This window comes from Balaenoptera borealis, assembly GCF_965194805.1.
Source record: "Balaenoptera borealis genome assembly, chromosome: 2".
NCBI lineage: Eukaryota > Metazoa > Chordata > Mammalia > Artiodactyla > Balaenopteridae > Balaenoptera > Balaenoptera borealis.
This window is the reverse complement of record NC_138867.1, coordinates 129,954,021-129,971,057: the sequence shown is the minus strand read 5'-3', so window position 1 is coordinate 129,971,057 and position 17,037 is coordinate 129,954,021. Positions and strand designations below refer to the sequence as shown.

At 40.9% G+C, this 17,037-nt stretch overlaps 1 pseudogene across 1 annotated transcript in view; it reads right to left on the bottom strand.

Annotated features, from left to right (window-relative positions):
• Positions 1–15,374: 15,374 nt before the first annotated feature.
• LOC309622847 (myelin expression factor 2 pseudogene) overlaps positions 15,375–17,037 on the bottom strand; it is a 50,019-nt pseudogene continuing 48,356 nt past the window's right edge. The window contains exon 1 of the transcript in view: positions 15,375–17,037. This exon is cut by the window's right edge and continues 48,356 nt beyond it. The product of the transcript in view is annotated as a myelin expression factor 2 pseudogene (transcript).

The following is a 17,037-nucleotide window of genomic DNA, read 5'->3' as shown; positions in this document are numbered from 1 at the left end:
TTCCTCCAGTTTTTCAAATGTACCAAGCCATTTCCAACCTCAGAGCCTTTGCATGTGCTCTAGTGCTCTCACTCCAGTCCTCACCTGGCTGGTTTCTTCTTTTCCTTTGAGACTCAAGTGTCATTTCCTCAAGAAAGCTGTGACCCTCACCACCACCACCACCAATTTCGTCTTATTCCCACAACCTTGGCCTTTTATTTCACTGTCCCTATCACAGTTTCAAGTTACCATGTTTATTTATTTACTTTTTTATAGTAGTCAACCCAACTAAAATATAAGCTCCAGGAAAGCTGAGACTTGATCTGTTTTATATATTCTCAGCATCTAGTAAGATGCCAGGCTTATGGAAGATGTTCAATAAATATGCGTTGGATGAATGGATGGATAACAGTGGAGATGCTGGGATTCTCACTCAGGTCTGTCTAGGTTTCAGAAGAATAAATATCACCTGTGAGAAGATTCCCCAACTTAAGAGTCAGCAGTTCTTTTCTTAGTTGTGTTATATGAGAAACATCACCTCACTTGTTTCACTGTGTAAAATGGGATTACTGTACTGTACTACGAAGCTGAATTAGAAAATTGGTGTCCCACAACTGAAACATCCAGAGAGAAAATAAAAAGCTCCATGACATTTACCAGGCATTATAACTGATTACATGTAGATGTAGGGAACCCCCGGCCAGTTGCAATCCTCAACAAACTTTGACTGAAATGCAAACAAAATGGACTTTCTAACCTTTAGTTTTTAATAAAAAAAAATTGAAGAAAGGTGATGAATGTTAAGGCAATCACAGAAGAAGATATATTACCTTCTATTGTTTTCTGCTCAGATCTATAGCTATTTCAGAAAGAGAGACTTGGTTACAAGGTAAATTTCATTTGTTTTGGATAAAGAACAATGCGACATTTTTGACAATGTACTGTAAAATGTGCCACATTTTTTAAACAAAGTGAGATATCATAAAATTGAAATATAAAATTTCAGGGAAAGGCTATGGTCAGAAAAGAGTTCATAGTTCTTTTTGGACTACCCATAATAATTAGGAAAACAATCTCCATACCCTTGAATGCTCATATAAGTTAAATAATGAAAAGTATAATTAAATAACTATTTTGTGGCTTATTTAACATCTTCCCCTCACTGGACTATCAGCTCCGTGAAGGCAGGGACTGTGTCTGTCTATGACTCCAGGAGCCGGAAGAGACATGACCAGCCTCAAGCAGAGATACAAAGTCTAGGAAAGAACAGCAACTCACACCCCTATCCTCTACCATAGCAATTAAAAGATGGAGTCTAAAGCCAGACAACCTGGGTTCATATCCCATGATCGCTATTTACCAACTCTATGAGCTTGAGAACAACTTTAATTTCTTCATCAGTAAAGCAGGGATAAATAGTAGTGGCTTCATCATACTTATGTCATGATGATCCCATGCCTAGCATATAATAAGCACTCAATAAATGTTTGCAGGCACCATCATTGCCACCCTCACCAGATCATAGCTTCCTCCTCTTCCTCCCTCTCACAGCCAACCCTGAAACTCCCTCTACTTCATTCTCAGCTGCACAAGAGCTTCGGCAGCCAGAGCATTCATGCTTCTGACGTAAATCAAAGGCAGATGATCTCCTTTCACTGGCTCCTCTCGGTAAATCAGCACAGCTCCCTGAACAGAGACAAATTTACATTCCAAATGTGTTCCCCAGTCTCCCTCTACCTGGTGAAAGATGACTTCTCAAACCAGAGTTTGGAGCAGGAAGGAACTTGGAGAGACGTCCCGGTCCGGCCCCCTTTATTTACAGTTAGGGAAACTGAGGCCCAAAGAGGAAAAGAGAATTTCCCAGTTAGGAACTGAGAATTGCCACTTGCAGGCAGAGATAAGACTAACACCCAGAAATTCTAACTCCCAATCCCAACCCAGTGTAGTTCTTACTCAGTGGTGTAACAAGGGCCAGAAAGTGGGAGCAATCGGTCCCAGGCATGGGCAGTAAGGACGTGCACTGTCTGTAGAGAATTTAAAACAATAATTTTTAAAGTGACCAGAAATCAGTTCACTTCTTATCATTGTCATGTGCTTCAAACTCTGAACAATGCCAGTGATAAAATACACATCTCCCCCTCAAAAAAAATTTGGATTGTCTAAGTTATAAACAATGCTGAGGTCATTGCCAAATTTTGATAATATATAAGTAATTTGAAACACATGGGCTCAGCTTTCCACACTAATTTCAAGAGTAATAAGTCTGTGACAATTTGAAATCACTTGAGCTGGCTACAGCCACAGACTCTGTCTCTAACCCCTATTGTACTATATTCCTGTGTTTAAGCAGTAGATTTGAAATACACAATGAATGAAAAGAAGGAAAAACAGAACTTCAGATCATTCAGTTTTGTCATCCTAGGTAACCACTTGAAGTTTTTATTAGAGTTTAAAATTTAAAATAGTGAAAAATGCAAAGTGCAATATCTTTGTTTGGTAACTGAAAAGTATAGTTGAGGTGTGAAATATTTTACCAAGTTTGAGTAATACCATTAAAAATAAAACTCTTCTGTTTTGTGTGTCAGTTGTTTTAAAACGAAAGATTGAGCCAAGAAAACAATGATTATTCCTGATCATTACATAGTTACTACTGAAAGTAATTCTGTTGTCTAACGGTGGAGGAGGCTTTAAGTGATCTTCTCCAAAGGTCAAATGTGCTCAGGACACCACGGTTATTTTTTTTAACATGGTGAAGGTTGGGGACACCCTCTTATCCACTCGTGATATTCATTCCACTTGGAGCAGCTTTCATTATTGTAAAATCCCTTTCCTCACTCCTTTTTCCCCATCCCAATCCCCACCTCCAGCAGGAGGAGTGGTTTATCTGAATAGCAATTTGAGGGAAAGGTATAGGAATCTCTAACTTTCCTCTCTCCCTTGTTGAGAGCCAGGTGACCTGCAGGGAGCTCATCCCCATCCTCTGGACAGTGAATCATACAGGAGTGGGTTCCCCTAAGATGTGGGAGAGTGCTGGCCAGGATGGGGGAGTCAGGCTCTGTAATTCTGTGCACAAGCCACATCGTCCAATGTCAGCTCTCCAGTTATAAAGGTGGTGTTTTGGCTTCCCATCTGATTGACTCCTTTGTCTTATTTCATTACTGATGCAGAACACACAGGGAAAAGGACCACTACTTGTTGGACCCCCTTGGATATACCCCAATAATCATGATGATGGTAATGACGCTAACAATAGCAATATTTTTAAGCTACCCTGTTTTGAATATTTGCTGTGTCAAGTACTGTGATGAATTTAAACCAACTGTCTTACTGAATCTTCCTGACACACCTATGAGGCAGGTTCTGTTGTTATCTCTACATCACAGATGAGAAAGCTGAGGTGTAGTGAATAATAAACATGCCCATTATCACAGAAGTAGCAAATGACGGCAGAGGACGTGAACCTGGGTCGACGATTCAGGACCCAAACACTTACCCACTATGCTACTTTGCTTAATGGTGGGAGAAAATCCATTTACGGACCCTATTTATTAGATTTAAACTCAGAACTAACGCACTCTTCTCAGGATTACTTGGGCCTCCAGCTCTCGAGGATGGAAAGATGGTTCCTGTTCTCTCACCTCTGTTCTGCTGATTTGCTCTCCCTCACCTCTCCCCAAGTGAGAAGTCCAGGAGATTTAATTTGGAGATGGGATTTATGCTGTGAACACGTAGCACAGCAGCCTAGTCGTGCCCAGCTCTGTGCCCCACCTTGGCCAGTCATCTCATCTTGAAGTCTTGCCTTCCAACTTGGCTGGGCACCTCCCTGCCCAAGGACTGCCAGCTACATTGTCTTCAGGCTGAGAGGGGCAGGAAATCTTGCACTGCTACAAGGTGACAAATGCAACTCTTGCCAAGCTGTCTTGGCAGTGCCAGCTACCACTTCTGTGGTGCAATTTCAGGAGCACTGGAATATCCCGACTGGTACCCAAAACATACTTCTCCTCCCACCCCCAACTGGGCCTATCACGGGGCCTGAACCGCCACCATTAAATAAATGTATCCCTTTGACTTAAAGCATAATCTCCCATTAAAAAGCAAAACATTCATGAAAAGTAACACACTTAACCTTAGTTTCTTCGTGTAGAGTGGGGGGTATGCAAAACACCCGCTTCAAAGAGTTGATGGAAGAACTAAAAGAGATAATATGTGTAGTAGACTTATCAGAGTGTCTAGTATAAAACACACACCCAATAAATACTAGCAGTTACCACATCACCATCACTACCACTAAATCTGAATGTGTTCATCTGTATGATTTCTTTGTTCAAAGGTTTAGTAATGGAACCTAGGACTGATCCCAAGAGGCAGTCAGTATAGCTGGGAATCAGGAGACTTGAATTCTGGCTCTGACTTGGCAGTTAACTCCCTGTGTTTGGGAAATAACCACTGATACTTTCTGGGATTTTTTTGTCTTCATTATTCTCATCATAATTATAAAAATACCTGTTATTTTTACAGCACATTTTGATTCACAAGCTTATTGGTATTCTCTATCTCATTTAAGCTTTCCAGTGAATCTAGAGTTTGGCAGGGGCAAATGTGGAATTTGAGGCTCCAGGTGTGTATGTGACTTCCCCAAGGTCATGGAGCTAGCTATCAGAACCTCTGTGACTTCCAGAAGACATCGCCCAGTCTCTGGTCCCAAGAGTGGTTTGCCAGTATTAAAGTTAGAGAATGTCAGAGACAAAAGAGCCTTCTGATGTAGTCTAGTTCAGTGATGGCTAGTACCTAGCCCACAGGATCCAATTCCCCGTCCCCCACCTATGGCAGAAGTCACTAATTGATCATGACAAGTCCATTAATACTTCTCAACATGGTGCTCCAAGAAAATTTTAACTCAAAGCTATGCATGAAACAAACACATTGTTTTCACCCATCTAGACCAGAAGTTGGCAAACTACAGCCTGTACGTACGTGGCCAACTTGTGAGTCCCTACCATCTCCTAGTCTGTGCTTCTCAAACTTTAACATGCCTAGGAATCACCTTGGCATCTTTTTTAAATGTGCATTCTCAGTCAGTAGGTCCAGACTGGGGCCCAAGATGCCGCATTTCTACCAAGTTCCCAGGTGTTGCCACTGCTGTCGGTCCAGGGACCACACCTTGGGGGATAAGTTCCTAGGTGACGCAATGGAGATGCCTCACCTCTGAATGTGCAAGCCTCAGACTGCAGCCCGCCTCTCAGGAACAAGGATCCTGTCCCAAGGCTGCCATCAATGCTACCAAATAGTGCATTTCCTGGAACATACACATGTTAGAGAGGAGAACAGGAGAGGGCACACAGTGTGACATTGTTCTCCCAGTCCTCCAGCAATACCCCCTGACACACACACACCTATTCACGTACACACTCAGCATTTCTGAGGGCTCTTGGGACATTTGTGTGGTGCAGCGGATAGCACACTACCCTGAGAAGCCCAAGACCTGAGTTCTAGCCTTGCCTCTGTAACTTTCACTCTGTGATCTTGGTCAAACCACTCCAGGTTGTCTCCATCCTCTTAAAGGACCCTACTGAGAAGTGAGCACAGTCCAAACACCAAATCACTACCTGGCCCCGAGATTAGCTTTCTTCCCTGGGTGGTTTGGGTACACAAAGTTAGAAGGTGTGGCCTTGGGCACTTACTGATTCCCCACCAGGTTTATGCTGGGAAATGACAGATGAGCAGTAAGATGCCCAGGATGTCAGTGCTCAGAGAACCTCAGCACCCAGCCAGCCCAACCTCTTCGGAACATCTTGTTCCTCCTGGTTTGTTTGTTCATCTTGTTTAAAACAAACAAAGAAACCCAAACACCTTTGCCCTGAAGCTTCAAGCAGAGCTTAGCAATTAAAAGATACTTAGAAACTGCAACGAATCTTACAAACCATAGCAGCATTTTAATGACCCTGAAGTAAAATCTGGTTTAGGAAGAAACAGAAAGTGTTTCCCCTTCTAACCTGACAGCATCCTCACCCTGATGGCACTGTCCTTGCTGTGAAGGGAGATGAATTAAGGCTGGAGCAGGCAGAGCTGGCTGGAAGTCAGGAGACATGGGCTCCCATCCAGCTCTGGCAGCCTCGGGCAAGTCACTTTCTAAACCTAATTGTCAGTTTTCTCACCCGTCAAATGGGGATAATAATAATAGCAAACATGAACTGAGTACTTAGTATATGCCAGGCACTATTACTTGTATTATGTTATTTAATCCTCACCAAACCCCCAAGCTATATGTATTATTATACCTACTTTACATTGAGAAAACCAAAAGTTGGAGAGATTTAATACCATGGCAAGGTCCCCATAACAATTTGGTCCTCTCGACTCCAAACTTTTGCTCAGATCTCCTGCACTGGATCAACTCTTCTTGCCCTGTGCCCCTCACATTTCTATGAGATTCAAATAAGAAGACAGATATGAAATAGCACTTCGCATTCCTAAGTGTTGCATGTATATTGCTGTGGTTGTTAAGCTAAAGCAGTGACTGCCAAGTGGATAAAACTCTGGCACCAGAATAGGTGGGAAAATGCAGTGAGGAATCAGGGTTCTTCTCAGGGAGTCTTGGACATAACCCATTTTTGATTCCACTTCTCTGTAAGCTGATTGTGATACCCATCTCATTTCTTCCAGAGACTCCATCATTCAAGACTACTCCACGTGTCTAATTAACCCTCTCGCTTTAGAAATTCCCTGGGGTCACTCAGGACTCATCTCCCTCCACATTTTCACCTTCAGTTTCGGTTCTTCTTCTCACAGGTGAATAGTGAGAAGTGAAGAGGAGGGGGAGTTGGAGTTTCCCCTTTGCAAAGCAAGCTGCCTTTTAACTCAATTCTCCTGTCACCCATTCTCTCATTATACTTATGGATTTGGGCAGCCTCTTACCATGCTTACACAATCTTCTGATTAAATTCTGCCAGCCAGCCAGCTCCAGTTTCAGAAAGTGAATGAATAAATAAACTGCTGCACTAAACCAAAGAAATCTGAGACATTTCAGGACCACATTAAAAGAAGTATAGAGGTCTGAATAAGGGGGGAGAGAGGAATGGCTTTATTCTAGTTAGACTGCATATCAGAAATAAACACTGATAAAGGTAGGCTGTGCCTAGGACTTAGAAGTGGAGCAGGCAATTAAGTGTGGCACACTGGGCGAGTCCCTTTCCTTCTCTGAGACTCTCTTTCCTTAGCCATTTCAAACAGCTCTATTCCCTTCTATTTCAAGTGGCATAATCACATTAACTAGCAGTTGTTAAGCACTTACTACATGCCAGGCACTTTGCCAAGTACTTTAACAGTTAACAAGTCACTCACAGATTCGTTGAAAGAACTGAAGATGTTTAGCCCAAGGAAAGGCATCTGGGGAAGGAAAAGTAAACTGAATTTAAATATTTGTTATAATTTGAAAGGAATACAAAGTTTATTGTGTGTTCCTGTGGGCTTTTGAGTTGAAAGAACACAGTGTTTCCTGTCAGATTTCAGGGAAGGTACTGAATCCACCAATGCCTCACTCTTTGATGTTGGAAGATTTACTAAGCATCTCAGTCTCAGTTTCCTGGGCTGCAAAATGGGGATAATGCCACCTACTTCATACATTACAGGGAGGGTTAAATAATGTAGGTAAATGGTATTAAGTACATAACACACACTAAGGGTTCAATAAATGTTTGTTCCCCTTTATCACAGAGAATTAGAAATAAAGGACAATTACTTTGTACCATGGCCTTGACCTAAGAGAGATCCGGGTAGCCCAGGGATATCATCCCATTACTTGAGTGCAACATTCACCTGGCTAGAATCATTGCATAGCCACATGCATCTATGCCGAGATAAATTTTGGACATGCTTCAAACTTAATTATCAGAATTCTCTAACCTAGCAGGGTGGGAAGAAAATCCATTCATTCTATCAAAGTAAATGATAGAGTCTTCTTGTCCCTTATGCCCTGATGTTTCTTGAGCTAGGAGTAAGCAGATGAATTTATAGCCCGTAAGTCCCTGAAGGCAGAGATCACGTCCATTTCATTTACCCCAGGAATACCAGCACTGGACAGAGTGCATGGTGCATTACAGGTGCTCCATAGAAAAGTCCCTCGATGACTGACTGACAGTACCATTTCTCTGTTACTTGTTTTACTTTTTACTTGGATGTACTTTCTCCCCACCCCTCTAGCCTCTCCCCAAAGCACTCTTCCAGAGTAGGGGATGACATATTCATCCAATTTCCTTTGTTTTATACATGCTAATGCTTCCAAATTTATATCTCCAGCCTAGCTCTCACCCATGAGCTCTAGATTCATACAGGTGTTGAATCCAAATAAATAAATAAAGGGACTTTGAATATGCCTCCAAAAGAACTCTTAATCCACCCTCAAATAAATAAATCATGAATAAAAGCCAGCCCTCCCTTCAATCTTCCTCATCTTGGATAATGGTACCACTGTCTCTCCAGTTGTTTAGGTAAAAAACCTAAGAGTTGTCCTTGCTTCTACATCATCAATCTACAATCAGTTCATCAGAAAATCCTACCAGCTCTTCCAAAATATATCCCAAACCTGTCCATTTCTTGGCAGTTTCCCCTGAAGCATCGTAGAATAAGCTACTATCGTCACCTCGCTCCTTCATTACTTCAGTAGCCACTAAGGGATGTCCCAGCTTCCTCCCACTCTCCCCTACAGTCCACTTGTCATACAACAACCAAACAATCTTTGTAAAATACATCACTTCACTCCCCTGCTCAAAATCCTCTCATTCATCCAACAGTCAGCATTCATGGTGTCCTGTCTGAGCTGTTAGGAATATACAGTAATAGTGAACAAACTGAACAGACATGCCCGCCCTTGGGAGCTCACATCCTAGTTAGGGAGGCAGAAAATATACAAATCATGGGGAGGGCTGGGGGTGCAATTTTCATATGGACAGCTGGGAACAGCCTCAAGGGGAAGGTAGCATCTGAGCAAAGAACTGGGCAAGTGACAGAGTAAGCCATGTGGACATCTGGAGAAAGCTTTCCAGATGGAGGCAACACGTCTGGAAGCAGGAGCAGGCCTGGCATGTTCCAGAAGCAGGAAGGAGAAGCCAACATGGCTGGAGCAGAGTGAGCAGGAAGAGAGCAGTGGGAGGGGAGCTCAGGAAGGGAACGGGAGGCCCAGTCATATAGGACCATGTAGGCCATACTGAGGACTCTGACCTTTCCCCTGAGTGAGGTGGGGAGACCTTGGAGGATACTGATTAAGAGCAATATGACCTAATTTACATTTTTAAAGTACACTCTGGTTGCTATGTTGAGAATACAGTGAAGAAGGGTAAAGCGGGAAGATCAGGTAAGAGGTTAGTGAAAGATATGGATGAAGGGGCTTGAACTAAGGGGAAGTAATGTGTGTGGTGCTGAGGAGTCAGATCCTAGATAGAATGTGAAGGCAGAACCAACAGAGTTTGCTAACAGAGTGCATGTTTGGGGATTGAGACATCAAGGATATCCAAGAAACTGGACAAGTGGATTCACCCTTCCCAGACACAGGGAAGGTGGTGGGGTGAAGCCGACTGTGGGACAGTAGGAGATGATCAGGAATTCAGACTTGCATGTTAAGTTTAAGTTTCCTTTTAGACACTGAAGTGGAGGCATTGAGTAGTCAATTGTATATACAAGTCTGTAACGCAGGAGACAGGTCTGCTCTGCAGCTATAAAATCAGGGATAAAAAGATAATATGGATGGTACTTAAAGTTAGGGAACTGGATGAGACCTCCTGGGGGGAGAGCCAGGATAGGAAAAGGAGAGAGAAGTCCACAGACTGGGCCCTGGGATACTCTGTAGTTAAAAGATGTAAAGGAAAAGGAGAAACCAATCAGATATAAAATGGGTCACTTACCATGGAGCTAGAAAAAAATGGAAACACCTTGTCTAGAGGCCTTAGGTGATCTAACCCTGTCTTTCTCTCCGACTTTATACCCTGCCTTCCCCCCTACTCACTATGCCACACTGGACATCATTTTGTCACTAAAACAAGTAGAACTTATTCTTCCTTCAAAGCTTTGGACTTGGGACTTCCCTGGTAGCACAGTGGTTTAAAATCTGTCTGCCAATGCAGGGGACACAGGTTTGAGCCCTGGTCCGGGAAGATCCCACATGCTGTGGAGCAACTAAGCCCATGCACCACAACTACTGAACCTGTGCTCTGGAGCCCGCGAGCCACAACTACTGAGCCCACATGCTGCAACTACTGAAGGCCACGCACCTAGAGCCCGTGCTCCACAACAAGAGAAGCCACCACAATGAGAAGCCTGCACACTACAACAAAGACTAGGCCCCACTCACCACAACTAGAGAAAGCTTGTGTGCAGGAATGAAGACCCAACTCAGCCAAAATTAAATTAATTAATTAAAAAAAAAAAAAAAAGCTTTGGACTTGTCTGGGAAGACCTTCTTCCAGGCTTTCTGGCTGACTTCTTCTTGTCACTTAATTCTCAGAGCTCTTATGTTGCTTCCATGAAGAGGCATTCCCTCTCCTACTACCTATTCAGTCCACGTAATCTTTTATCTTGGTTTGCTTTTCTTTCTTTCTCTCCTTCTTTCTTTCTCTCCTTCTCTTTCTCCTTCTCCCTCCCTTCTTTCCTTCCTCTCTCCCTGCTTTCCCTCCCTCCTCCTCCTTCCCTTTCTATCTATCCATCCGTCTATCTCTCTCTCTCTCTATCTACCTACCTATCTATGATCTATCCATATTTTTATTCTGTAGCATTTATCACTACCTTAAATGTTCTTATTTCTTTACATTTCTACTGTCTATTCCACCCCCCCACCCAACTCTGGCCAGGTAAACTCCATGAGGGTAAAGACTGGGTTCCCCCTCTCACCATAGATGTATCCCCTTCATCCAGATTGACACACACCATCCAGTAAGGGCACAACATAAATTTATGGGGTGAATATTAACCAAGATCCAGAAAGGCACAGTAAGCTTCCCAATCTCACCCAGAGAGCTAGTGACATAAAAAAGGATAGAGCAGAGATTTCTGAACCCTAAACTAAAGGCTGGTTGTTTTCTGTCCCAGCTATTGTAGGAAGAGGAAAGGATAGCCTGAATAAAACCATACACACTCATTTTTTAAATGTAACCTTCCTTGTACCCTGCATCTGTGGAATACCTGATTAAACAATGAATCACCCCAAAATTGAGGTGGTGGACTTGGGGAGCAACTGTAGACGTGGGGTTTGCTGTATGAGACTGACTACTTTCTGATTTATATGGTTATCTTTGTTGAGTTATTAGCGCTTGTTATCATTGGTAGATTTGTTTATTGGTTTGGTTGCTCTATTCTTTTTTTCTTTTTTCTTTTTAATTTTATTTTTTTATTTTAATAATATTTTTTTAATTTTTTTTCTCCCTTTTCTTCTGAGCCATGTGGCTGACAGGGTCTTGGTGCTCCAGTCAGGTGTCAGGCCTGAGCCTCTGAAGTAAGAAAGCCAAGTTCAGGACATTGGATCACCAGAGAACTCCTGGCCCCACGTAATATCAATTGGTGGGAGCACTCCCAGAGATCTCTGTCTCAACACTAAGACCCAGCTTCACTCAATGGCCAGCAAGCTCCACTGCTTGACATTCCATGACAAATAACTAGCAAGACGGGAACACAACCACACCCATTAGCAGAGAGGCTGCCTAAAATCATACGAAGTTCACAGACACCCCAAAACACACTACTGGATGCGGTCTTGCCCACCAGAAAGACAAGATCCAGCCTCATCAACTAGAACATAGGCACCAGTCCCCTCCATAAGGAAGCCTACACAACCCACTAAACAAACCTTACCCACTAGGGGCACACACCAAAAACAACAGGAACTACGAACCTGCAGCCTGCAAAAAGGAGACCCCAACACAGTAACTTAAGCAAAATGAGAAGACAGAGAAATATGCAGCAGATGAAGGAACAAGGTAAAAACCCACCACGTCAAACAAATGAAGAGGAAATAGGCAGTCTACCTGAAAAAGAATTCACAGTAATGATAGTAAAGATAATCCAAACTTGGAAATAGAATGGAGAAAATACAAGAACCGTTTAACAAGGACCTAGAAGAACGAAAGGGCAAACAAACAATCATGAAAAACACAATAAGTGAAATTAAAAATTCTCTAGAAGGAATCAATAGCAGAATAACTGAGGCAGAAGAACGGATAAGTGTGCAGGAAGATAAAATAGTGGAAATAACTACCGCAGAGAAGAATAAAGAAAAAAAGAATGAAAAGAGTTGAGGACAGTCTCAAGACCTCTGGGACAACATTAAATGCAACAACATTCGAATTATAGGGGTCCCAGAAGAAGAAGAGAAAAAGAAAGGGACTGAGAAAATATTTGAAGAGATTATAGTTGAAAACTTCCCTAATATGGGAAAGGAAATAGTCAATCAAGTCCAGGAAGCACAGAGAGTCCCATACAGGATAAATCCAAGGAGAAACATGCCAAGACACATATTAATCAAACTATCAAAAATTAAATACAAAGAAAAAATATTAAAAGCAGCAAAGGAAAAGCAACAAATAACATACAAGGGAATCCCTATAAGGTTAAGAGCTGATCTTCCGGCAGAAATTCGTTAAGCAAGAAGGGAGTGGCAGGACATATTTAAAGTGATGAAAGGGAAAAACCTACAACCACCATTACTCTACCCAGCAAGGATCTCATTCAGATTCAATGGAGAAATTAAAATGTTTACAGACAAGCAAAAGCTAAGAGAATTCAGCACAGCCAACCCAGCTTTACAACAAATACTAAAGGAACTTCTCTAGGCAAGAAACACAATAGAAGGAAAAGACTTACAATAACAAACCAAAACAATTGAGAAAATGGTAATAGGAACATACATATCAATAATTACCCTAAACGTGAATGGATTCAATGCTCCAACCAAAAGACACAGGCTTGCTGAATGGATACAAAAACAAGACCCATATATATGCTGTCTACAAGAGACCCACTTCAGACCCAGGGACACATTCAGACTGAAAGTGAGGGGATGGAAAAAGATATTCCATGCAAATGGAAATCAAAAGAAAGCTGGAGTAGCAATACTCATATCAGATAAAATAGACCTTAAAATAAAGAATGTTACAAGAGACAAGGAAGGACACTACATAATGATCAGGGGATCAATCCAAGAAGAAGATATAACAATTATAAATATATATGCACCCAACATAGGAGCACCTCAATACATAAGGCAACTACTAACAGCTATAAAAGAGGAAATCGACAGTAACACAATAATAGTGGGGGACTTTAACACTCACTTACACCAATGGACAGATCATCCAAAATGAAAATAAATAAGGAAACAGAAGCTTTAAATGACACAATAGACCAGATAGATTTAATTGATATTTATAGGACATTCCATCCAGAAACAGCAGATTACACTTTCTTCTCAAGTGCGCACAGAACATTCTCCAGGATAGATCACATCTTGGGTCACAGATCAAGCCTCAGTAAATTTAGGAAAATTGAAATCATATCAAGCAACTTTTCTGACCACAATGCTATGAGATTAGAAATGAATTACAGGGAAAAAAATGTAGAAAACACAAACACATGGAGGCTAAACAATACGTTACTAAATAACCAAGAGATCACTGAAGAAATCAAAGAGGATATCAAAAAATACCTAGAGACAAATGACAAAGAAAACACGACGATCCAAAACCTATGGGATGCAGCAAAAGCAGTTCTAAGAGGGAAGTTTATAGCTATACAAGCCTACCTCAAGAAACAAGAAAAATCTCAAGTAAACAATCTAACCTTACACCTAAAGGAACTAGAGAAAGAAGAACAAACAAAACCCAAAGTTAGCAGAAGGAAAGAAATCATAAAGATCAGAGCAGAAATAAATGAAATAGAAACAAAGAAAACAATAACAAAGATCAATAAAACTAAAAGCTGGTTCTTTGAGTAGATAAATAATTGATAAACCATTAGCCAGACTCATCAAGAAAAAGAGGGAGAGGACTCAAATCAATAAAACTAGAAATGAAAAAGGAGAAGTTACAACAGACACCGCAGAAATACAAAGCATCCTAAGAGACTACTACAAGCAACTCTATGCCAATAAAATGGACGACCTGGAAGAAATGGACAAATTCTTAGAAAGGTATAACCTTCCAAGACTGAACCAGGAAGAAATAGAAAATATGAACAGACCAATCTCAACTAATGAAATTGAAACTATGATTAAAAATCTTCCAACAAACAGAAGTCCAGGACCAGATGCCTTCACAGTTGAATTCTATCAAACATTTAGAGAAGAGCTAACACCCATCCTTCTCAAACTCTTCCAAAAAATTGCAGAGGAAGGAACACTCCCAAACTCATTCTATGAGGCCACCATCACCCTGATACCAAAACCAGACAAAGATACTACAAAAAGAGAAAATTACAGACCAATATCACTGATGAATATAGACGCAAAAATCCTCAACAAAATACTAGCAAACAGAATCCAACAACATATTAAAAGGATCATGCACCATGACCAAGTGGGATTTATCCCAGGGATGCAAGGATTCTTCAATACATGCAAATCAATCAATGTGATACACTGTATTAACAAATTGAAGAATAAAAACTATATGATCATCTCAATCGATGCAGAAAAAGCTTTTGACAAAATTCAACACCCATTTATAATAAAAGCCCTGCAGAAAGTAGGCATAGAGGGAACTTTCCTCAACATAATAAAGGCCATATACGACATACCCACAGCAAACCTTATTCTCAATGGTGAAAAACTGAAAGCATTTCCTCTAAGATCAGGAACAAGACAAGGATGTCCACTCTTGACACTATTATTCAACATAGGTTTTGAAGGCCTAGCCACAGCAATCAGAGAAGGAAAAGAAATAAAAGGAATAAAAATTGGAAAAGAAGAGGTAAAACTGTCACTGTTTGCAGATGATATGATACCATACATAGAGAATCCTAAAGATGCCACCAAAACTACTAGAGCTAATCAATGAATTTGGTAAAGTTGCAGGATACAGAATTAATGTACAGAAATCTCTTGCATTACTATATACTAATGATAAAACATCTGAAAGAGAAATTAAGGAAACACTCCCATTTCCCATTGCAACAAAAAGAATAAAATACCTAGGAATAAACCTACCTAGGGAGACAAAAGACCTGTATGCAGAAAACTATAAGACACTGATGAAGGAAATTAAAGATGATACCAACAGATGGCGAGATATACCATGTTCTTGGATTGGAAGAATCAATATTGTGAAAATGACTATACTACCCAAAGCAATCTACAGATTCAATGCAATCCCTATCAAATTACCAATGGCATTTTTTACGGAACTAGAACAAATCACCTTAAAATTTGTATGGAGACACAAAAGACCCCGAATAGCCAAAGCAGTCTTGAGGGAAAAAAATGGAGCTGGAGGAATCACACTCCCTGACTTCAGACTATACTATAAAGCTACAGTAATCAAGAAAATATGGTACTGGCACAAAAACAGAAATATAGATCAATGGAACAAGATAGAAAGCCCAGAGATAAACCCACACACCTATGGTCAACTAATCTATGACAAAGGATATACAATGGAGAAAAGACAGTCTCTTCAATAAGTGATGCTGGGGAAACTGGACAGCTACATGTAAAAGAATGAAATTAGAACACTCCCTAACACCATACACAGAAATAAACTCAAAATAGATTAAAGACCTAAATGTAAGGCCTGACACTATAAAACTCTTAGAGGAAAACATAGGCAGACCACTCTATTACATAAATCACAGCAAGATCCTTTTGACCCACCTCCTAGAGAAATGGGAATAAAAACAAAAATAAACAAATGGGACCTAATGAAATTTAAAAGCTTTTGCACAGCAAAGAAAAACATAAACAAGATGAAAAGACAACCCTCAGGATGGGAGAAAATATTTGCAAACGAAGCAACTGACAAAGGATTCACCTCTAAAATATACAAGCAGCTCATGCAGCTCAATATCAAAAAAAACCAAACAACCCAATCCAAAAATGGGCGGAGGACCTAAATAGACTTTTCTCCAAAGATATACAGATTGCCAACCAACACATGAAAGGATGCTCAACATCACTAATCGTTAGAAAAATGCAAATCAAAACCACAACGAGGTATCACTTCACAGTCATCAGAATGGCCATCATCAAAAAATCTACAAACAATAAATGCTGGAGAGGGTGTGGAGAAAAGGGAGCCCTCTTGCACTGTGGGTGGGAATGTAAATTGATACAGCTACTATGGAGAACAGTATGGAGGTTCCTTAAAAAACTACAAATAGAACTACCATATGACCCAGCAATTCCACTGCTGGGCATATACCCTGAGAAAACCATAATTCAAAAAGAGTCATGTACCACAATGTTCATTGCAGCACTATTTACAATAGGCAGGACATGGAAGCAACCTAAGTGTCCATCGACAGATGAATGGATAAAGAAGATGTGGCACATATATACAATGGAATATTACTCAGCCATAAAAAGAAACGAAACTAAGTTATTTGTAGTGAGGTGGATGGACCTAGAGTTTGCCATACATAGTGAAACAAGTTAGAAGGAGAAAAACAAATACTGTATGCTAACACATATATATGGAATCTAAAAACACAAAAACAAAAAACAAGGTTCTGAGGAACCTAGGGGCAGGACAGAAATAAAGACACAGATGTAGAGAATGGACTTGAGGACACAGGGAAGGGGAAGGGGAAGCTGAGACAATGTGAGAGAGTGGCATTGACATACATACACTACCAAATGTAAAATAGATAGCTAGTGGGAAGCAGCTGCATAGCACAGGGAGATCACCTCAGTGCTTTGTGACCGCCTAGAGGGGTGGGATAGGGAGGGTGGGAGGGACACGCAAGATGGAGGAGATATGGGGATATATGTATATGTATAGCTGATTCACTTTGTTATACAGCAGCAACTAACACAACAATGTAAAAGAATTATACTCCAATAAAGATGTTAAAAAAAATAAAATGTAA